This window comes from Osmerus eperlanus, chromosome 6, assembly GCF_963692335.1.
Source record: "Osmerus eperlanus chromosome 6, fOsmEpe2.1, whole genome shotgun sequence".
Classification (NCBI taxonomy): Eukaryota; Metazoa; Chordata; class Actinopteri; order Osmeriformes; family Osmeridae; genus Osmerus; species Osmerus eperlanus.
The window spans coordinates 6909434-6933920 of NC_085023.1; the positions used below are offsets into that span (position 1 = coordinate 6909434).

Genomic DNA, 24487 nt, shown 5'->3' on the forward strand with positions numbered 1-24487 from the left:
CCCTATTTCAGAAAAAAAGTATTCATTTTATAGTTATTTCATTTTCTGAGGGAAATGTGATGTACTTTGCAAGTGGCAATGGATTTAAAATAATACAAGGAAAGATAGTTTAAGGATTTAGACGACAAACTCAAGGAGCAACATTAAGTTAATATAGTTAGGTATTAACTATTGTTAACCATTTATTGTCTTTCAGAATTTAAAGATGTTAAAGGTAAAATTTGAGAACGCCAAAAAAATCATAAAACTTCCAGATGGCTTCACACACGCGGATTTCATAAAAGAAGGTGATTTGCCTTCAATGGCATATTTAACTGTATATTTACATTATCCTTATCATTGAGATATTTAACCCTTGTGTTATCTTCGGGTCATTCTGACCCATCAGTCATTGTGACCCACCATCGTATTGCGACAACTTTACCGCATACAAAAACAAAGTGAAGCATTTTCTTTTAACCGTTGGGCTGTCTTAGACCCCCCACATTGCGAAGGTTAAAATAAAAAATTTTTTATTTGTTTTTGTATTGGGTAAAATTGGGTAAACACAACGATGGTGCGTTATGAACCTTTGGGTCATGTGACCCGAAGGCAGCACAAGGGTTAATTTGCATGTTTCTGTGCAGTTCAGAGTAAGTTTGGCCTAGCGTCTGACACAGTGGTTCACATATATGATTACACTAAAACTGAAGTAGAGGAGGATGTCCTGGAAGAATTACTGAACGAAAAACCTAACCTGATGTTAACGGTCATAGACCAAAATGAAGGTATGCTGTCATGCACTGGCCTTGTTGGTATAGTTGTGTGGATGCCTCCTCTAATCAGCCCTTACAGTTTCAGATACATGGTGGAGTTCCTGCACAGATACTGTGTCGCTGTCTAGCCACTCAAGTGATCAAGATAGAACACCTAGTCGCCCAGAACGTCCTCACAAGAGACCCAGGACATCAGATGAATCAGCATCTGAGGCAAAAGAGGTAACCTGTACTTTTTTCTAATAAGCTTACATGTACATTTATACAGATGGACATTGTGTATGTGTTACACACACTAAATGTGCTTAAAACATAACATTATAATTGTTGTTTTTGAAGATGGTCCTTGCTGTCCTCAAGCAGAAAGCAAGGGGAGATGTTATCCTAACAGAGTACAAAGATAAAACCTCTCTGTCAAGTGAAACAAGACGACTTCTTGTCAACATACTTGTTGGACACATGGTTGAGATGCATGGGTAAGTTTTTTTTTTTTAAAGGAACCAATGTGGCTCTAAAGTAAAATTCCTCAACTTAAAAAACAGATTAATGTAAAACATCTTACACATTAACAGAACTGAACATAATTTGGTAAACCACGAATCGTAAGGAATGTTTTAAGGTACTGGTATGTGTGGCAAATATGACTGGATACATCTAATTTCTAAGGGCGTGGGTTTTTCTTTGTTTCCCGTTTAAGGAGAATCCCCACAAAGAATCAGAAAGAGCAATATGCTCTTGGAATTGTAACACTTTTCCCATCGTTCAAAGATACTTTTTCAAAGAAGGGCTATGTAAGTACTTAACTAACATGTTTCACTGCATTCATAAAAAAAGTACAGTCTTCCCAGAACCAAAGAGCATCTTACACATTTCCAGTTGTCTCCAACAACCAATAAGGTCTCCTACTGACTACCATCTTGCCTGGGTTCAGTGTGATGCCAGTAGTCTTGATGGCTCTATTTAGTATAGCTGCTGCTGTGCAACACCAAAACATTTAATACCTCATTGATTGTGTCTTGCAAACGTTCGCTTTTATTTTTCAGCATAGACATTCACTTGTCCATGACCCAAACAAGGCCACTGATATACTACAGATCTTTCCAAGGTTTTTGAACACCAAAGGACTGGTAAGATGAGTGTTTTTCCCCTGCTATGTTTCAAATTAGCAATGACTGAAATGTGCAATCTGAGTATTCAGGACTTTCTTTTTACATGTTGGGATGATCTTGTTAAGCTAGTTGAGGGAGTTGGGTATTGTGGTGAGGGATTTTTGTATTCTAAGAAAGTTTGTCTTGAAGGTTAACCAGGACTTCAAACTGCTCTTTGATGCCGAGACTGCTTCAAAACTGCTGGAAAGGTGGGACACAACTTTCAAGCAGAAGATCATCAGTGAAGCCATGTCCCTCACTTCAACGCCTGCTGTGTGTTCCCTTCTTCGGTCGGCAAAAAACGAAACAGACAGTCAAGATTGCTCCAGTAAGAAATTCTAGTTGCTCCAGTAAGAAATTCTAGTTGTTTAAGTGTAGAACTTTGAACTGTGTATGTACTTGTAAGTTCTGTAGTAACTATAAGGAACATGCCTAGTGTTGTTCTTCTGTGTGCAATGCATGGTTTTGCAGCAAGTGTTAAACATATGTCAAGTTGGAATGTGTCAATGTGGGCCCTGTCTAAAATGCATGCACAGGTCCTAACGTTCAAGTTGGAAAAGGTCTGGATGTACTTCTTAATGTATTAATCATCATTTCAGACTGGGACAGTGATATGGCTACGCTGCTTTTGCTGATTCATCTTCTTCCACCCCAATCTGGAGTGAAGAGGGCTCTGAAGATAAGTGCAGTGGATGCAGCCAGCAGGATTCTTGTGCATCACAAGGTATCAATTATGTGCTATAGCTTCTCTCCTATGGTTTAATTAGAATGTTTGCCTTCCATACGAGTGTCCTGGCCTTTATTGAGTCAAACCTGACACAATATATTTATACAAAATAAAGAACAAATATTTTGTTTCTCCATATAGTCATGCAACAGCATAGAAGAACACCTGCGCCAAAGGAAAGGTCGACAACCCTATCTGCTTGCTGTAGGAGGATCACCCCGCCACATCGACCAGTACTACATAGCTCTTGACCAGAAGCTCATTCCTTGTCAGGCGGGTGGTTCCCTCTGCCTTTGATGAATTGTTCAAAATCCACTTTTGCTTCAACTTAATGTATGACGATGCTCTTCTTCACTTCTTCACTTTCATGCAGACAACAGTATATAAAATTGACATTGGGAAAACCAAAGAATCGCCTAGAGTTAAAGAACTTCGTGCTAAACTAATCAACTAGGTTAAACATGTTTTTTTGTTTTAAATGCCAATCCACTTTTGAAACCAGCCAGTTTCTTGTTACTCATTTATGGTTTGAACATGGTTTTTATCCCAACAAGAGTTTCAAAGTAATGTGTTCACAGCAAACATGTAGAAAGCGATTTGCTGGATATGCTGGATTTCGTAAACATTTAGATTGTAGTCATCAGGTAGATCAGACTTGTGTAAGTAGCCTGGCTGTTGAGTTAAATGTTCCTTCTGATGACTCGTCAAGGCTTGATTTCTCTGAGTCGAGTTCTGTAGTTCAAGACTCATCCCATTCAGGGAATTTTGAGAACAGTGGGGTAGGTCTCAATACAGAGAACATAAAAGACATGTGTGCAGCAATTGTTTCAAAGATACAGCGAAGTGGTGCATCCAGTAACACAGTCACATCGATTGTTTCAGATTTGGAAGAATTTGCAACTGAAATGCATTCCCAAATTAAGCAAACTGTGCTATCAGTCATTCCGGATAGTATTCGTTTGAAACCAGCAGTTGAGCAAACATTGGAAGATTTTCAAACCCCATTTTCTGGTTTAAACTCAGAATACAAACGAGTGAAGTACTTTGGTGAGAAATGGGGTATTGTTGAACCTCTAGAAATTGTTTTAGGTGTTAGGTATGACACGAGACGTAATGGGACAACTGGCATGTATAATCAAGTTCCAGTGAATGACACATTTGTGTATGTCCCTATACTGGAAACCTTGAAATTTATATTCCGAAACCCTGAAATTTGTGAGATGATCAAAGCAGACACCTCAACCAGTGACGATATCTATAGGGATTTTAATGATGGGGCTTACTTTAAAATGCATCCACTGTTTTCCAAATTTAGTAATGCTTTACAGATCCAGTTATATTATGATGACTTTGAGACCGCTAATCCCCTCGGCTCAAAACGTTGTATTCATAAGGTGGGCGCTTTGTATTTTGTTTTGCGGAATTTGCCACCAAAATTCAACTCTGCTGTTTTGAACATCCATTTAGTATCTCTGTTCCATTATCAAGACTTAAAGAAATATGGTTTTGATATGATTCTGGAGCCTTTGATTGCTGACCTAAAAAAACTAGAAACTGATGGCGTTCATTTGCCAATATCCTCTGAAAAAGTGCATGGTACAATAAGTCGAATAACTGGAGACAATCTTGGAATGCATTCTATACTTGGCTTTTCTGAGTCCTTTAGTGGGCGACACTACTGCCGTTTATGTTTGCTTGATAAGAATGATGCCCAAGATGTTTTCTGTGAGGACGATCCTAGAATAATCATTCGTGACAGACAATCTTTTGAGACGCATTTCCAGACCCTTGAGTCAAATCCAAGCAATCCTGTTTTTGGAGTAAAAAGAAATTCTCAACACAAAATCTCTCAACACTTTAAAGTATTTTCATGTGTGCCACAATTTTTCTTTTGACATTATGCATGACCTGCTTGAAGGAGTATCTCAATATGAGCTTAAGCTTCTTTTCAATGACCTAAGTGACCATTTCATCTCAAAGCAAGATCTACTCTCTCGAGTCTTTGCATTTGATTATGGTTATCTGGAACGTAAAAACCGTCCAACCAATGTCAATTTGGACAGTCCTAACAAAAGCTTGGGGCTGAATTCCATTCAGTGTCTGTGTCTTGTAAAAAAATGCACCTCTGATATTTGGAGATATTGTAACTACAGAGAATACACACTGGAACCTTTTGCTTATCTTATTACAAATAATGAACATTATTTTTGCCCCAAGCATTACTTATGGGATGACCATATTACTAAAGCATTTGATTCAGGAGCACCATCAGCTTTTTAAGAAACTGTACCCACATCATACTTTGATACCAAAACACCATTTCATGGTACATTATCCATCTTGTATTAGGAAAATAAGCCCTCTTTTGCATACTTGGTGTATGAGATATGAAGCAAAACATAAACTTTTCAAGAACTGTCTAAAAAATTTCAAGAATATTACAAAATCTCTTGCCAGTAAACACCAAATGTTAATTGGAAACCATTGGGACACACTAACATGTAATAGAAAAGAATGCGGCCCTGTGTGTTTGTTCTCTTAAAGACAACGAAGAATTGGCAGACTATCTTAATGTTTATGACAATGTGCATTGCACTAACTGGGTCAGGGTTGATGGAACTGAATACAGGGTTGATCTTATTGTTTGCAATGAGATCAAGCATGATGTCCCAGTGTTTTTCAAAATCTCAAAAATCCTTTTACTAAATGAATGCATCTACTTGATTGTGTATCCATTAACAACTGAATATTTTTGTGAACATTACCATGCATTCAGAGTTTGTTATAGCAAGGAAAATGAAATGGTCATCAAACTTAGTGATTTGCTTTTTTACAAGCCTTTTGATTTGCAGTCTGTTTATGGGTCAGATGACAGCATGTATATTGTGCTTTCTCAGTGTTTGATTGCTTGAACCACAGAATAAAAGTGGAAAAGAATGTCCATTCTTGGTGTGTAATAATTTATTTCCATGTATTTAGTCATTTTTGTTGTGGATAGTGGATATTATCACTCTAGTGTAGTGTTATAGAAACACTGTCCAGAGTTGTATTTAACTCTATGAAGGGATATTATCACTCTGGTGTAGTGTTATAGAAACACTGTCCAGAGTTGTATTTAACTCTATGAAGGGATATTATCACTTTGGTGTAGTGTTATAGAAACACTGTGTAGAGTTGGGTATTTAACACTGTTAGAGTCAATCTAGTAACTCTGTTGTAGAGTTAAAAGTGTAACACTAGTGTGAGTGTTAAATTGACACTTCTCAGTGAGAATTATATAAACACTGTGATAGAGTTAAAATTTACAATTAGAGCCAATTTAACACTACTGTTTTTACTGTGCAGCATGGAGAGAACGAGTCTTCGAACCTGTGTGTATGCCTTGTGTATGAAATTATCACATCAAACGTGACGTGCTAACATGGATGCAGCTATGAAGCCGCCTGGTTTGCTTCAGGGAAAATGTATTTTTAAGAAGCTTGCCAATGGAAACCTCGACAAGACTAAGGTTGTTTGCACCTTGTGCTATGCGGAATTAGTTTACTGTAGGAGTTCTTCCAGTCTCAAATACCACCTAAACGCAAAGCATCCCTTAGCTAATGCGGAAAATGCCGGGCCAAGCACTGATGTAGCGCAGGGGAAGAGTCGTCGTCAAACTACGATGTTTGAGTGCAACCGAGGCAAGCCCGTCAGCACAGCTCTATCAGCCAAGCTAACTAATCTAATAAACAGTTAATAAACACAAGTACATCTTATTGAACATAATTTATTTTCATCAACAATTATCATAGTAGAACAGCTTTCTCAAGCAGTTTGTGATGCATTTTGGAAACAGGAGATGAGCTCCTGGTCTACGGCGCCACCTGGCTTGAGAAACCCGTTCTCAAAGACTTACTCATTATTTGGGTAGCACACATATTCTAAATGCCTTCGGCGGAATTCAAATGAGCCATTTTAATCTAGATTAATCTAGATTAATGCCAAGATTACAGTGAGATTAATCTAGATTTAAAAAATTAATCTATGCCCACCACTAGTTTATACTCATTGAAAGAACATGAAGGGAAGGGAAACAAGGCGATTTTGACTTTATGTGAACAGTTTGTGGTGGGTTACTCTGATCATTGTTGATGTCAGTGCTGCTAGTGAGCACTTCAGCTTTCTGCTAGAGCTTTAGCTGCTCAGTTTTAGTGCTAGCTGCTACCTGGATTGTCCTACAGAAGATTTAAAGAAGATCTACGACTCCAACTATTATTATGCTATCCATTACAACAATAGTATAGTCTGGGGTTCCTCTTAGGCTGGGGTTCCTCTTTCCAACTGCACAACATATTGCACGCATGACTGAGACCAAGTCGGTCAGAAAGATGGCGACGCAAAGCTATAGTGACGTCATGTGACCCAAATGAATAGCGGGCCGAAAACAGGCATAATGAACAATATTATTAATGTCAGTGCGATACAGAAAATCCAATACTATTTTACTGATGAAATACTAACTAAGAAAAAGACTATATTTAAAGTGGATGGTTTATTTCAGTAGGTAGCCTAACTGGAAGGTTATTACAATCGTTGCTGTGTAGACAGGCTCTGGACTACACAAATGGTGTAGCCTAGATGGTAGTCACAATGGTTTAGCCTAGAAAGACAACAGGGATTGCTTTAGGCATCATTACTTGCTGGACAACCAATTGGCAATTCACAAATAAGTTTTTAGGTACCCTATAGTTATACTGTTATTTAGAAGCACATTCGCTTTTATTACCAATATGGCCAGGTTAGCAGTGCTAACGGCTGGCATACGGATGGTGATTAAGATGTTGGTGAAACACATACATTTGTGTTTCACTGACATCTTAATCACCAACTGCATCACGGGCACTGTGCACTAGTGGTCTCCACTTCCTTCCACTGTACAAAAATGAAGCCAAAATATCCTGGATACGGGTGTTGCCATCTTGTGCTCTGCGCAGTAGTCATCGGGAGGTCCCAACCATACACCCGCCGTATAGGCAGTGGCGGCCGGGACTTTGCAGAGGCCCCCCCGCAAAGTCGGAGCTCGAGGCCCCTCCCCTAAATCCACTCAAAATGTATCTCCATACTATCTTATACATTGCTGTCTACCTTTAAATATAGCCTATATTCACCAATGTGAGAGAAATAAAAAAGTTTAAAAATACTAAAATCATAATAGCACCCTAGTTGTGTGGCGTCCTGCAGAAACCCGTCGGATGTCGCGGCCGCTCATTGTTGGCTATAAGCCATAAAAGATCGAAAAAAAAATTCTGTCAAAATTTAGATTTTTTATGTTTTCTATAGTTAACACCGTAAACTTCATTGTAATGTACAAAAAGTATAGCTTCTGAAAAACTGTTAATTTCAACGTTTTTTGGACATGTCAGCTATAGCAAGATTTCCAAGCCATTTCAAATCAAATGCTCAGTTTGCTTGCTCTTTTGAGTGCTGCAGCAGCCCCAAACAACTGATCAATGAAGTCAGGCTGTTAAACTTAAAAATAACTTGCTGAGAAGTTATTAATGTAGCCTATACTTAAACTGACATTTACATTCACAACGTGATTACGAACAAAAGGATTTCCTTTCCATATTCGCCACAGAATTAGAATGAAACAGAGTGGAATGCAATTTTCTCGCTTATCACTTTATTGACACAGGTCAACTTTAAAATTATGTAACTTCAGTTGTGATAAAGATATCTGAGTTATTTAAACAGATTTGTATTCAGGATAGTTTGTAGTATCCAAATATGTATAATACCCGGAAAGACCCAAATGTTCACGAAGTGAAGGGTTTCCGCAGGCCGCCACACATTTGTCATTGTTCAAAACCAAAGACAGCACTAGCCTTCTGATAGTTCAGCACCAAGGATAGCATCGCCGAAATAACACACAATCAATGGAGGAAAGGAAAACATTTATTCTTGCCAATAAGTAGGCTAAGCAAGTATATTTATTGTTGGTTGAGGGTGAAGACGTGCTGCTGCTAGCTACCTGCGGCTGCGGTAGTGTTTCGTCTGGAGATGTTGATAATATTCTTCTCTGGCTGGTCTAAATAAGTGTGTAATCTTCGGGTGTTTTGCTCGAGCTTGTTCAGACAACAGTTTATTGCTGCGCTTTTGAGCACCGCGTGCATATTTTCTTTTACTCATGTCTCTACCGTCATCTAGCAGAACGTAGCCTAATGATTAGCATTTTTGAAATGTGCGAGTTCAATAGGCGTAATGGCCCAAAAGGCACGTAAGATACGCAAAAGCCATTGTTGCCAGATTCAGGGATTTTGAGACTATTTAGCCTATTTAGATCTGTTACGTTGCCTACATTACGGAATTCCTTTACCTGGCAGTTGAAACTTGGGGCTCTCAATGAGCGCCCTCAAAGAGTTTTCCTTGTTTTTTATATATATACATATTTTTTTAAACAGGCCCAGTCTGTTTTTTGATATGCAGGGCGGGGCCCTTAGGAAGTGGGGGCCCCCCCGCCTTGCGGGGGCTGCGGGGGCTTCCCAGCCGCCACTGCGTATAGGGTCAAACCTTTTACATAGCCTGGCTGCTCAAGTCTTTCTCACTGGTTGTACTGGGACTGAAGGCTTGTTTAAAATATGGTGAAACATGACCCCCCGAATCTTCAGAAAAGGACATTCTTACTGGAACGTATTGATCACTTCCAGTAAACTTGTTATACTAGCCAGTTTTCCCCAACATTTTTTTAAGCTTATTTAAGTTTTTGGGGGCATATTTTCAGTTTGCATATGGTACTGTTTGAATCGCAATTCCTAATTATTCCTAATAAGATTGTGCCAGTGACAACGTTGTTAGAATCAGCTTGTGTAAATGAGCAGCAACAAATATATGCTTTTCGTCTATGCAATCTTCATAAATAAGTATGCATACTTTTTTTAAATATACAGAAATATCAGTTGTAAAATGTAAGTACCGTATTTTTCGGAAAATAAGCCGCATTTTCTATAAGCCGCACCCCACCAGAATAGGAACTTTGTGTTTGTAAATCAGAGTACAGGCAGCATTGGAATATAGGCCGCACTTTAAACGGGGCCAACGATACCGTAGCGCCGACTAGCGTTGAGCAGAACAATGCGACTGTTTGTTTGCTCAAGAACTGTTCCTATTAGACAGCTTGGATAGCCATCTAACTAGACAACATTCCAAATCAGGGTGAACTCTCAAATTATCTAAATTACAGACCATAGCATTCCACATATCAAAACAAAATGGACACAACAATAGAACTCCAAACAATTCTTATCTAACTAAGCTAATCCCCTTATCTTCGTAGCTTTTCAGCTTGCCGCGGGGCATTCTGGGTACCAAGAGCATTATGCTACAATATCAAGCAATGCACGAGTATAGGCGATCTTACAGCATTGTGTAACACACTTCGGTTGTGGATAGTATATCCAGAAATAAAGCCAAGTCACTCATTTAGAGACAAAATCCAGTGTTACAAAATTATTTTAGATATAGTATAAGTTTAGCTAGCTTGCAAATCCTGAGGATAGCCTACTGTAGCAGACCTTTCTATGTTCAACAGACAAGGGTGTTTTGTCCCTCGGGAGTTGCCATAGGCATGGTGCTGACGTAAGCATTAAGTGAAAGCTGTTCGAATGGCGATGTCAAGAAGAGCAGTGGGAAAATACCAGACCCCCATCCCTCGGCTTGAGGCAACGGCCCCGGTGGATGTAGGTGGTATTGCATTTCCGATTTGCTACCCGACTCGTCCGGTCATTTTTATTCTATTAACTCCAGTCAACATATCTAAAACTATCTCCCCCAATAATTTTTGTTCGATTCTCGAACCTGGCTCATACTACTACTTTTTAATATATTTTTTTTTCCTGATTTTTTCTAAGTTTGAAACCAATTACAAATGGGTAAACTAGCACCCCATTTATTTGCGTACGTCAAGAAAAGTTGCATGTAAACATGCTCGCAGATACGAACAGGGGACGAGCACAAAAGGGAACATCAGCAAATCGCTGATTAAAGGGGTGATTGACTGTTTTTTGGGGGTATTTCACACTGTTCCTTAAGGTCTCCGAATAGGGTATGTAACATTGGTTGGGTGAAAATGGCCCGGGTGCTGTTCTATGCCCCCCGATACATCCTCTGAAATTTTCCCGGGAAAACCTAGCGTTTTTTCTCCTTTTATGGTATGCTCCTGATATAGATGAGCAGCACGCTGATTGGTTGGTTTACAACGAGTGAAGCTGTGGAGCAAAGACGCAACATGGTTAACAGCACTCACTGAAACAACGAAGGTGGAGACTTGAAATAAAAACGTAAAAATAAATCTATTGTGTCTACACAACACAGTTTTCAACAGATTGACTAGATATCATTTGAAATGATTACGTTAGTTGTTTCCACTTCTGTTGTCGAAGCAAACTGGATCGACTTAGGTGGGTAGAACATTACAGCTTAGCAACCAAACTATATTATATTATAGGGAGTCAGGTGGCTGAGCGGTTAAGAAATCGGGCTAGTAATCTGAAGGTTGCCAGTTCGATTCCTGGCTGTGCAAAATGACGTTGTGTCCTTGGGCAAGGCACTTCACCCTACTTGCCTCGGGGGAATGTCCCTGTACTTACTGTAAGTCGCTCTGGATAAGAGCGTCTGCTAAATGACTAAATGTAAATGTATATTGTGATTCAACTCACCTTCAGTTAGCTAGATAAAAAAATAACCTGACAAAGATCTGGACAAACATGCACCGTGAATTGTAGATTTACATGTATGGGTTATTTATTTGAATGGAACATGAAATAACGAGTTAGCCCGGTTGCCAATAAACTAAATCATCACACATTCTACCTATGCTCTTGCGTTAGCAAGCTAAACTAGTTTACATGCCTACAGTATAGGTGTTTTCGCTATCCTGTTCTTGCATTCCTTGCAAATCAGCGTTAATAAAAAGCAGATGAGCTAGAGTCTAGCTAACATTGACTCGACGGGCATGGATGATGTTTGTTTATACCGTAGCTCTAGCGTAGAAGATCCCTGTGCAAGCAAACAGGATCAGCTTAGGTGGGTAACGTTAGCACTACAGCTTAGCAAATCAGAATCAGAATTCGGTTTATTCGCCATGTATGTTATACAAACACAGAATTTACTGTGGCAGGGAGGTGCAAACACTAAACATATACGAATCTTAAATTAAGTGAAGGTACAGAAGTTTAACTATTGCTAAGAACTAAACAATCTAAGAATAAAACAATTTAAATACAAAATAAAATATAGCTGCAAGCAGCGATGCGGGTTCCTCCGCAAAATGGCAAAATATTATAAACATGTACACTGTAGAAGATCAAGACTTGGACAACAAGAGAGCAAAACTTCTTCATGTTTGGCCAACAACAATAGGCTGAATGGGGATTTGAACTCATGAGCATAAGGTTACAAGTCAGTCTGTCTATCCTCTCTGCTACACACCAACTGTTGAGATTTGATGAATAGAAATGGCAGAGTATTACCTTTGGTCAGCTTTGGGACAAAGGTTAAGAAACAGTTGACATTTCAATGCCAAATTGCATGAAATTGCATATTGTACTACTTCCGAATGATGTCATCTCGAAGCCAATAAGGTTTGAAAAACCATCAGTCAAAATGCTATTTGATTTATTGACACAAACATATTGAGGCAATGTGGACATTTACATAAATACACCCCTTTCAGCCATTTTGTATTGCATTTCTTATTCCATTTCACCCTATATAAAGACACATCTGCCCACACACAACTTCCATCCATGCTGTTTCCCTCTCTCCCAGTACAGGTCATGCCAAGGCAGAAATGCTGCGGCGGCCGCATGAGGTTTAGAGATAGTCCAAAAACATGCCTCCCACAATTCACACATTTTAACCACAGTACACTTTTCAAACTTTCCCAAAGATGGCTGAATAACCACAGATATTGTAACTCTTCTTGAGTTGATCTCTTTCAGTCAATGCACAATTAACAATAGTCATGTGGGCAACTGGGCTAGGGCAGAGCTCATGTTCAGCTCCTTGCGAGAATAGCCTAAAGCAGTACAGCAGCCGACTCTCTGGTCCCATTAAAATACACAACATGCACAATCAGGGTGACCAACAAGATTATATTAACTGAGAAACAATAACATTACAAACATCTAACTGAACAAACACAACAACTGAAATCCCTTGCACGGCTGTTGTAACCGCACTATTTTCCACAAGTCTTTGCCTATTTGACATACCGCACTGCATGCTGGGTACCCAAGGGGCGCTGACGCTGATTATCGAGCTGTGCTCCGACTGTGTGATTTGAGTATTAGCTTTGGTCAGCTTTGGGACAAAGGTTAAGAAACGGTTGACATTTCAAGGTGAAATTGCACATGGTATTTCAGAATGATGTCATCCTGTTTAACTAAACAGATAATCAAAATTATGACAGGCCAAAAGACTGTGGCTGGATTTAAACCTGTGACCTTGCTCCTTGCAGTGCACTGTCTTAGCCTACTGAGCTATTCTCAGTGTTGAGAACCATTGTGGTCAGTTACTGTATAGAAAAGTAAGCTATTCGTCCTGTGGCAAGCATTATAAGATTTGGCTGAAGTTTAAACAGCTGTAATTCAGTGATCTTTTGAGATATCAAGGCAGGGGCAGGCAGGCAGGGCAGGCCAGCTTGAATCCAAATGTGTTGGAGACCCAAGCAAAGTCACTCAAAACACTGGTTCGATTCCAGGCTCTAGCTAGAGTATTTAGCTCTAAACTGGTCAATATACACATCTGACCAAAGACCAGCTCGACGTTTGCCTGTAAACAGTGATTCTGACTGTCAGAGACCTTTAAATAGCCTGACTTACTGAAATTGGCAAAACTAGCCTGGCTAACGTAGGTCGCTTTCTCAGGGCATATGACGAATGAAACAGGCTCGCCTTGAAAAATGGGATTCCCCACCTGTCTGTGGGGAATCCCATTTTTCAAGGCGAGCCTGTTTCATTCCCATTTTTCAAGGCGAGCCTGTGCTTTTTCTCCTAAAGGCTGCCCTCGACCTTTTTGGTGAACAATTCGCCGAGATGCAAAATGACTCACTAATTAAAAACACAGAGGAAAAAAGCTAGAGCTACAGCAGCTACTTTTCGAGTTCGGTTTTCCGTCACTTCAGACTCACGATCTAAAGGTCCAAAAGTGCTAAAACCTTCACCATAATTCAAGAGTAGTGTACTTTCACGAAACCAATCATTGATTCTAGCTTAAAATGTGTAAAAATAGGACTTACCGAATGTGGCTGCCTCCAACACTATCAGGCGATTCCTACGGTGGCCCTTAAGTGCAAATCACACCCACTAATATGAGTGCATCCCCCAAATGAAAACACTCCCCCCAAATACGAATCAACTTCACCCAAATAGGATGACGTGCTCACCTCCCCCCAATACAAAGACACGCTCCCCCAAATGGGAAACTGTAATGTTCATGATTTATAACATGTGATGTTAGAAATGTTAGAATATCTCCACATGTGATGTGTCTCAGTTTGTAAGGAGACATTGTTTTATTTCGTCCACAAGAGGGCGCTTTAGTTTGGTTTGTGGTGTTGAGACTGCAGAAGCAGCGGGAGAAGAAAAATAAATATGGCGCTGTTAGCATGAGACGCAAACTATTGTAACCGAGACATATACATTTACTAAAGTATATAAAAGCAATTTTACCGTGCCTGAGATTTATTGAAACATTACACTGGCGACGAGGATCAACTTTTCAACCATGGCAACTGCACTACCGTCGTTCCCTGCTTTTGATGTCAACGAGGATCAAACCTCATCCATCCGCTGGAAGAAGTGGTTACAGCGATTTGAAAACTTCATAGTTGCTCTAGATATAAAAGATGATACGAGGAAACGTGCGATGCTTTTGCATTATGCTGGAGATGGTGTACAAGACATTTTTGACACACTTCCGGACACCGGAGAAGCAAAATACTATAAATGCGCCAGAGACAAGCTAAGTGAATACTTTTCCCCTAAAATCAACATCGCCTATGAGACTTACAAATTCAGGCAAGCTCAACAACTGGCAGGGGAAACACTCGATTCTTACCACGTAAGACTACGGCACTTGTCAGCAACTTGTGATTTTCCAGATGTCGAAAGAGAGATCAAAACGATGATCATCCAAACGTGCACGTGCAACAAATTGCGGCGTCAGGCTCTACATAAACCAGAGATGACGTTGACGGAGCTCCTGTCACTCGGCAGAACCATGACGCTTGCTGAGACTCAAGCATCAGGTATGGAACAAACACGACAGGGTGCAGCACAAGGAAATTCACGGGAGGACGTTATGGCTGTTGAAATGGACAGAGGGGCGGGAAAGAAAAGATGCTACAACTGCTCCGGTACTTTCCCCCACCGTGAGGGAATGGTGTGTCCGGCACGGGGGAAAACATGCAATGCTTGTGGAAGACAAGGACATTTTGCCAAATGTTGTCGCTCTAAACGGCCACAAAACGGCATCAGAGACAGACATGAAGTGTGTTATGTACACACCAGTGGAAGCAGCAGCAATACACCTCAGGCAGCAGGTACAGTTGACACAGAGTCTTCTGAAGAATACGTGTACACAGTTAACCGACAAAAAACGAATCTCCCACATGCAAAGATAAAGGTCAGTGACTGTAACATACAAGTGATGCTTGATTCTGGGGCAACTGTAAACATAATTGATGAAGCAACATATCTGAGACTGAGACATAAGCCCTCACTCACTAAATGCACAGTTCCCATCTTTCCTTATGGTTCAAGCACCCCACTGCCTACCCTAGGAAAATTCACCTCCCTGGTGGAATCCAAATCAAGACTCGCAAACGCAACTTTCCAAGTACTTCAAGGCAGCAACGGCAGCTTACTTGGTTATGACACTGCCAGTCAATTGGGTTTAATCAAAGTGGCTAACACGCTTCACACATCTCCAGAGCGACCGGTGCAGCCTATGACTACCTCAAACCTAACGGAGATGAATGCAACGGGTGATCTCCTCACTGAATATGCTGACCTCTTTCACGGGATAGGACAATTAAAGGACTTTCAAGTCAAGCTGCACATAAAGAAAGACGTTCCTCCAGTCATGCAACCTCACAGAAGAGTACCGTTTCATGTAAGGAAGCGAATTGAAGCTGAACTACAACGTTTAGAGGAACTTGACATCATAGAGAAGGTGGACGGGCCCACTCCATGGGTCTCTCCAATTGTTCCTGTTCCAAAGCCAAAAGACCCAGAAGCAGTGCGTATCTGTGTGGATATGAGGATACCAAATCAAGCCATTGAGCGAGAAAGACATCTCACACCAACAGTAGATGATATAATACAGGCGCTCAATGGAGCCAGATTCTTCTCGAAACTAGATTTAAACTGTGGATATCATCAGCTGGAACTGGAGCCATCATCACGATATATCACAACATTCTCCACTCATGTAGGACTGCGACGCTACAAAAGACTGAGTTTTGGAGTTTCCTCGGCAGCAGAGGTATTTCAAAATACCATTCAGCAAGCCCAGGATGGTATCCCAGGAGTCATCAACCTGAGTGATGACATTCTGGTGTTTGGCAGAACGAAGGCTAGCCATGATCATACTTTAAGGGCCACATTTCAGCGACTTAAGGAGAAGAACCTGACTCTTAACAAGGCCAAATGCTCCTACGCACAAACCACTCTGGACTTCTTCGGTTATACATTCTCAGATGGTGGTTTCTCTCCTGATCCCAAGAAGGTTCAAGCGCTGCATGAGGCTGCTGCCCCAACTAATGCCAGCGAGGTCCGCAGTCTTCTCGGCATGGCAAATTACAGCGCTCGTTTCATCAAAGATTTTGCCACTATGACTCAACCTTTGAGGGAACTTACAAAAAAAAATGTTCACTGGACTTGGACAGAGGAACACCAGACGTCCCTTGACAAAATGAAACAAAGTCTGACAAGTGATGCTGTCATGACCTACTTTGACCCATACAAACTCACTGAACTGGTGGTTGATGCAAGTCCTGTGGGTCTTGGGGCAGTGTTGGCACAGAGAAGTGGCCCACATGAACCAGCCAGAGTGATAAGCTATGCAAGCAGCAAAAATACTCGCAAACGGAACGTGAGGCTCTCGCCATTGTGTGGGGCTGCGAACATTTTCACATGTATCTTTATGGGGCACCATTTACCCTTATCAGTGACCACAAACCCTTGGAATGGATTTTCAATAACCCCAAATCCAAGCCGCCTGCTCGCATAGAACGCTGGAGTCTACGCCTTCAGCCTTACAACTACAGAGTCCGTTACAAGGCTGGCAAGGACAACCCAGCGGACTACATGTCACGCCACCCCGCACATGTTTCACATATCTTTCAGGAGATTTCAAACGTCGAACAACAAGCGGAAGAATATGTGAACTTTGTTACTGCAAACGCCGTCCCTAAGGCTATGACACTAACAGACATTCAGAATGCAACCACCGCGGACCCCACTCTCTGCAAAGTCATTCAACTCATCAAAGGAGGCACATGGGGGTCGCTGTCTGAGAAACAGGACTTTGCTGATGGAGTTGATGTTGCTGCGCTAAAATCATTCCATAGAATCGAAAATGAACTGACGGTAACCGCCACTGATGACACTGTACTACGAGGTACGAAGATTGTTATCCCCCATTCTTTGCAAGTCAGACCAATATCACTTGCACACAAAGGCCACCAGGGGATGGTCAAAACAAAGAAACTGATTAGGGAAAAAGTCTGGTTCCCTGGCATTGACCGACAGGTAGAGACCATGATAGCTGGCTGCATCCCATGTCAGGCTGTTGTGCCCGATCACAAGCAAGAACCTCTCTGCATGTCTGAGCTACCATCATCACCATGGGAAAAAGTCGGTGTAGACTTCTGTGGTCCATTCCCCTCTGGTGATTACCTCTTGGTAGTCATTGATGAATACTCCAGATATCCAGAGGTGGAGATTCTACAGTCCACGTCAGCCAGAGCCACAATTCCCAAACTTGACAAAATATTCTCGACACTGGGGATTCCGCTGGAGGTCAAAACAGATAATGGCCCACCCTTTCAAAGCTCAGAATTTGCAGATTTCGCAACATATCTGGGTTTCAGACATAGGAAGATTACTCCACTCTGGCCTCAGGCCAATGCTGAGGCTGAACGTTTTATGTGCACCCTGGGAAAAGCTATACGTGCTGCACATGTTGAAGGACACCCATGGAAACAGACTCTGTACGCCTTCCTCCGCAACTACCGTGCCACGCCTCACTGCTCAACTGGAATGGCTCCTGCTGATGTGCTGTTTGGGAGGCCCCTTCGGATCAAGCTGCCTGGATCTCCTCTTTCCTTCCAGTCTCTGACTGATGCGCCGCTACGACAGGCAGATGCCCTGGCAAAGAACAGGATGAAACAAAATGCTGACCGGATGCATCGAGTTGCTCCTTCGGCTCTGAAAGTGAGCGACATAGTCCTGTGTCGTCAAAAGAAGGAAGGTAAGCTATGCTCTGCCTACAACCCCCACCCATACAAGGTTGTTGCTGTCAAAGGTTCCATGGTGACAGCCAAACGCAACAACCATGTCATCACCAGAAACTCATCTCACTTCAAGACCATACCATCATATAAACATCACCCATCTCAGTCATGTGATTTGAAAGGCATGAGTGGTGGACAAGATGTCATGAACTGGACTGAAATTCTTCCCGAACAAACCCCAGAACACCTAGCCCCCGACCCCCCTGGGTCACAGTCGCCTGTTCGCAGATACCCAGTCAGGATCAACAGAGGACCCCCATCATACCTCACTGACTTTGAATAATGTGGACAGTAAACAAAAAAAAAAGAGTAAAAATAAGGAGGGTTGTAATGTTCATGATTTATAACATGTGATGTTAGAATTGTTAGAATATCTCCACATGTGATGTGTCTCAGTTTGTAAGGAGACATTGTTTTATTTCGTCCACAAGAGGGCGTTTTAGTTTGGTTTGTGGTGTTGAGACTGCAGAAGCAGCGGGAGAAGAAAAATAAATATGGCGGTGTTAACATGAGACGCAAACTATTGTAACCAAGACATATACATTTACTAAAGTATATAAAAGCAATTTTACCGTGCCTGAGATTTATTGAAACATTACAGAAACGACATTACATTAACTCAAAAACACATTACATTAACTCAAAACGGAAAGGGTAGGTACAACACTCCTACCGGAGGAACCCTAAATATATATAAAATGAGCAGCATGAGTGGTCAATAAAGTGCAATAGTGCAATCAGATACTGGGTTAAATAATGAATGAATGTCAATGGGAGTCCTTGGCCTTGTTGAAGAGGCCAGTAGCAGATGGAAAGAAATTGTTCTTATGGCGTGAGGTTTTGGTCCTTATGGACCGCAGCCTTCTGCCGGAGGGCAGCAGCTGGAACAGGGAGTGGCCAGGGTGGGAGGCGTCGGCCACAATCTTCCTCGCTCGCCTCAGGGTCCTCGAGGTGTGCAGGTCCTCGAGGGTAGGCAGATTGCAGCCGATCACCTTCTCTCCCTCTTGTCGTTGGCAGTGGCAGCAGCGTACCAGATGGCGATGGAAGAGGTGAGGATGGACTCAATGATGGCTGTGTAGAAGTGCACCATCATTGTCTTTGGCAGGTTGAATTTCTTCAGCTGCCGTAGGAAGTACATCCTTTGTTGTGCTGTACATCCAAACAAACTATCGTGATTCAACTCAGCTTTAGTTAGCTCTAGCTATCTTGCTGAAAAATAGATCTGGACAAACATGCATCTTGAATTGTAGATTTACATGACAACACAGGTTATTTATTTGAATGAAACACAGTCAGGAACATGAAATAACGTTAGCCCCATTGCCAATAAACTAAATCATCACACATTCTACCGATGCTAGATACAGGCAGGATACGTTAGCATTGCTAATAACTGTTAGCGACAACATCATACTACAGCTTGCGGTTGTGATGAAAATAAGGTCGGAATAGCACCTCTTTTCAGCAACAGCTTCATAGCAAATCCTGCTTTACATTGTCCCAGGTTTTCAAAACTGTCCTTGGTAAAATGGTTCGAGCAAATTGAGGGTTGAACTGCACAGGGATCTTCTCATAGACAAACATCACAGCCCATAGAGTGTTTGGTTCCTTGGGAAGACTGTGTCAGCATTCCCTGTACAGCCTGGAAAACTGCATTTACCACCGTAGTCAATTTTCAATATGCTAGAAAAACGTTCTTCTTTGTAATTCTGTGGAAGTTCACAGAGCAGCGCGCAGAAAATTTTGGGGCGTGACAAAGGTACAGACTGGCTTTTTCAAAACCTACCGTTTTACAGCAAAAAAAAATAATTGTGAGATTTGCATAGGAAAGAGGTGTCAATGGACTTTGGGGTTCACTGTATGTCAATTTTACCCACTGAACTGTCGTTATTCAACTGTGACAAGGTAAATTCGGTTCTGCAATCAATGACCCCTTTAAGGCTACCTGAGCTGCATGAGAACAAGGAGAAAGGGCTTGATAATCTACAGTTGCCTGCCTTTATTGTAGCTTTACAAATGGTTGCACACATACATGACGGTTGTTTGTAGAGTTTATTTCCGTTATTTTAAAGCTTAGATTAGATTTAACCATTCCTTTACGCTGACATGGTACATAAACATGGCATTGGCTATATCCCAGCATTGATCCTTATCTACGTTGTCCTTGTAAAATTGTTGCTGACATACAACAACTCCCTGTGCTTTTCAACTTCGAGAATTCATTTGATGCTGATTTTAGAAATCGACTTGGGGGTTCTCGCTCGGTAGGCTATGTCTGCACGCGTGTGTGTTGTGTGCAACGCGTGGCAACTCGTTTCTCTCAAACAAACAAAACAACTACGGGCATGCTAGCTCAACAGATCAATACGTTTATTTTCATTTGTTTTCATCATGGTAACCACATGTAAAGGCCGTTTGTTACCAACATTGTGTAATTATAAAGTCTCCAACTTTACAAATGTTCACCGTAGTCCACCGTAATCACCGTAATTAATAGAGTAAAATATATTTTTTTTTTTATTCAAATATATCAACTAATATCGTGTATTTCATCATCCTGCGATCGCAGGCAATCGCGGCGCTTCGCAGCCAGTGTGGTCGGTCCCATTTGATAACATGGGCGCCGAAAGAAAAAAGGCGGCGCTTCCAGGTGCGTCGCAGCAGATCGCAGGCAATGTGTCCCAGGCGTAAGCTGTTTTCCCGAGCGCCTATGACAAATCCCGAGCGCCTAAGGCAAAAAAAAAGTCTGCAATAAAAAAAAAAAAGATGTGTTCATCACGCGTGCAATGCATGTCAGCGAATATGTTCTCAATAGTATGTTTCACGTGGGCTACAACCGAACCCTCGTTCTGTTTTGATCAATAGTAATCGAGTTGATAAGCCGCGTGGAGAAGCTGAATTGTGCTACGAGTGAGCTAGCCGAGCTGCTGTTGCTAGCCAAACTACACTGAGGGGATTGTTTGAATGCACCGGAAATTAGAAACGTTTCTTTTGACATAAAGTTTAGGATGTGGCGTTGAAGACAGCGACGCACCACACAAGCTTGAGTTTAAATACATTATTTAATGTGACATTACTTACTGTACATGCAAGTCTTGAATTGCTTAAATGTATAATGCTGCTAGTACACCATGGCACGATACAATACTTGCTGTGCAACAGCAATGCACGTTGTATCCATGCGTCGTTGCTAACATGTGCTGACGTTGTGACGTAGGCTAGCACTGAGTTCCCTTTGTTGGCTAAAGAATATATTGTTCTTATTAAAGTTATGCATTGTGCTTATGTCTTATGAAACTTAGAAGTGTGCTCAGGCTTAAACATAGGGTCTCACACTGAGTGTGGGAAGCAGGCTGTTCTTTGTGTCTCTATCTCCTCATTTTCAGTAACAACCTTGAAACTGGGTGGAGATGGCACCCGAGCAGGTGGGACGCGTAGGCAAGAACAACTCCCTGATGCACGAGAGAACAAGCTGAACCCTTTTTTTATACTTGTGTTTCAATTGCATTGTATATATATGCTGGGGCAGGGAAAGATAGCGAGTTGGACTTCGTGAACCAGCCAAAACTCTGTTGCGGGTAGGGAAACGTAGACAACCCCAGAGCTCTGTACTTGTTGATTTCCAACTGCTGCATTAAAGCTGATATTATCGGACCTCTGCGACTCCAGACCACTCTTTCTAGAACACAGATCTGTGTAATTGAATATAATAATAATTTGAATCCTTCATGGCACATGGCACTTTTTGCCCAAAAAAATGAATTTCAGTCTAAACCGTGCAACGGAACGTAAATGAAAATACAAGCAACTCAATCGCTACCAAGACGAAACTTAGTCCAAATATTGACGGATCCTAAGGGGGGCAAAAATAAATTTATTGTGCGATTAGCGAGCGGGGGGCCTCAAAAAATGAAGAAAAAAAAAGTCCATAGCCTAGGTGCATCAAGTGCTATTAAGACGCCCCTGTTTCTCAGGATATCATTTTTTGTCTAGTAATTTGAATTCTGAATTCGAAAGGGGAGGCAAAAAAAATACACACTGCTGGGTGTTAGATTTTTTAAAAGTCGCCTTTCTGTTCTAAAAAGCCTTTTAAAATGTCAATGACGTCATACACATCGTACGACCAGAGATAATGCTTTACGGCAAGCTCTGGTCACTTCCTTTTTTCTCTCGAGGCATCGACAACACAGCTGACAGGTTAGGCTCTCCTTGTCAATACACATGCTAGAAAGAGTTTTGGCTTGCTAATGTTGTTGCTAATGTTGCTAATGCTCTGACATTCTGATTCCGCTTCAGATGCCATCAAGCGGGATCTCTGGTCGTAGTCAGTCCTTCACTGACCAATTAGCATTCATTAGCAGAATGCTAGCGTGTTATGGGCAACAACGACTCACCCTGTAAGAAATCGAAAGGACATAAGTACTCGTTCATTCAACTTTCGACCTATAATCCATGTTGAACATGCAAAAACGACAATCAAATCTGAGATTTCTCCACGACAATCAGGCGAAACAGACAAATTTAGCCGTGTAGCTCCATAGACTCCCATTCATTTTGCACTCGCTCGCGATCACCCCCTGTGGAACTCTGGTGGAACTGCAACCAAATTCGGTACAATGGGGCTTAATTGGGAGTGGACAAGCTCTCCTTAAAACAGGCTCTGGTTGTACTACCAATGCACACCTAATTGACAGCCAATGAGAAAGGGAGATGCCGCACTCATAGACAAACAAAGAATAGACAAGGAGGTCAGCGGTAGTAAATGAAACATGCGTTTTTAGCTGCATGATTCATTTGTCACAATGCCAGCAACAAAGTTGTCTATGGTTGCACTGCAGCTACAATTCACGAAATCTCTCTTACTTGATTAAACGCCGCCCTCGAATAAACGCCGCACCAACAATGAACGTTATTTAATAAACGCTGCAGGGTTTATTAAATAATACGGTAATAAGCCCCCGTTCAAGTGTTGAGCATTAAATTAGCTGCACGGTCTGTAGAGATCTTGGGGAAGCCACTTTTTTGTGTTTTGTTAATGCAGAATTCGGTTAAATAAAATCGGTAAAATAGACGTAATGAGTGGCACATAACGTGAAGTAACATGGCATTTTATTTTGTTTGAGTTTTAACTTGTCCAGTCCAAGTAAATTTCTCTTCCAGTTGCCCCACAAAAAAATCCACTTGTCCCGGACAAGCGGACAAGCCTTACTGTAATGTCGAGCCCTGAATTGTTTCGTGTATTGTATAAACATTACAAACATTTCATTTATAGTTAATGTTTGTTAGCAGTTACATCCAATGAATTTATATAATCAACGTTCAATCACTAGCGAGTTCAATTATCTCCAGCTTCTTGGAATTTGTATAAGATCTAGAAGATAATGGCGCAGCTACAGATTCATCGCGAAGCATTTTTTATATTTAACCTTTACTTTTAACACGAGGGAATATGAATACAAAGTGACTGCTAGGTTCAGTCTGCAGTATTTATACAAAGAAATGTAAATTAAACATTACCAAAGAGTTGGGGCATAAGCGTGGCTCACAAACTTCTTTTGATCTCTAAAGCCAAAACTAGCTGATTTCACGGCAGCCTGGAAATGGCAGAGCGAGTGAAACAACGTCTGTATTAATTGGTTCCACCTTTATTCACACAGGTGGTGTAATTCTCCCTTTCACGCACATGGCTAAAATTCGAATGCGGTTTTGTGAAATCAATTGAATAGGGTTATAAAAGTGCTATAACCCCCGAAAGTGTTTCTGTTTTGTTCTAAAAATGGGCTATAAGCAGCCTAGAAATATAAGCCGCACAACCACAAGAAAACTGTAAAATCGGGGTACAGGCCGCGGCTTTATTTCCGAAAAATACGGTACTCATTAAAATGATCTGAATGTTTGATATTAGTATAAACAATAGGTTTCGAGGTGATATGATGAAAACAAAAAAAAACTGGCCCAGCTGCAACTGACGCAAGCACACAATTTCCCCAGAAATTCTATAATTGAAATTAAACATGACAGCCAAATCATCTATCTTTAGCTAATAAGACTATGCTTTAGCTAGGTTAAAACCACAGTCTATGGTTAGCACATGCATCCAATATGTTAGCAACTTGTATACTTGTTACCCAGTAACACTGGGACTGCAGGGTGCACAGGGACTGTTTAACACTGGGACTCTTCAACACTGGGTCTGCTTAACACTGGGATTGCAAAATCCACTGTAACTCCTCAACACTGAGGCTGCTCAACACTGGGGCTGCTCAACACTGGGGCTGCTCAACACTGGGGCTGCTCAACA

The 24487-nt window shown here is 41.3% G+C and overlaps 1 protein-coding gene across 3 annotated transcripts in view; it reads right to left on the reverse strand.

Annotated features, from left to right (window-relative positions):
• cdh23 (cadherin-related 23) overlaps positions 1 to 24487 on the reverse strand; it is a 415870-nt gene that overhangs the window by 44392 nt on the left and 346991 nt on the right. The gene's annotated exons all lie outside the window — the stretch shown is intronic.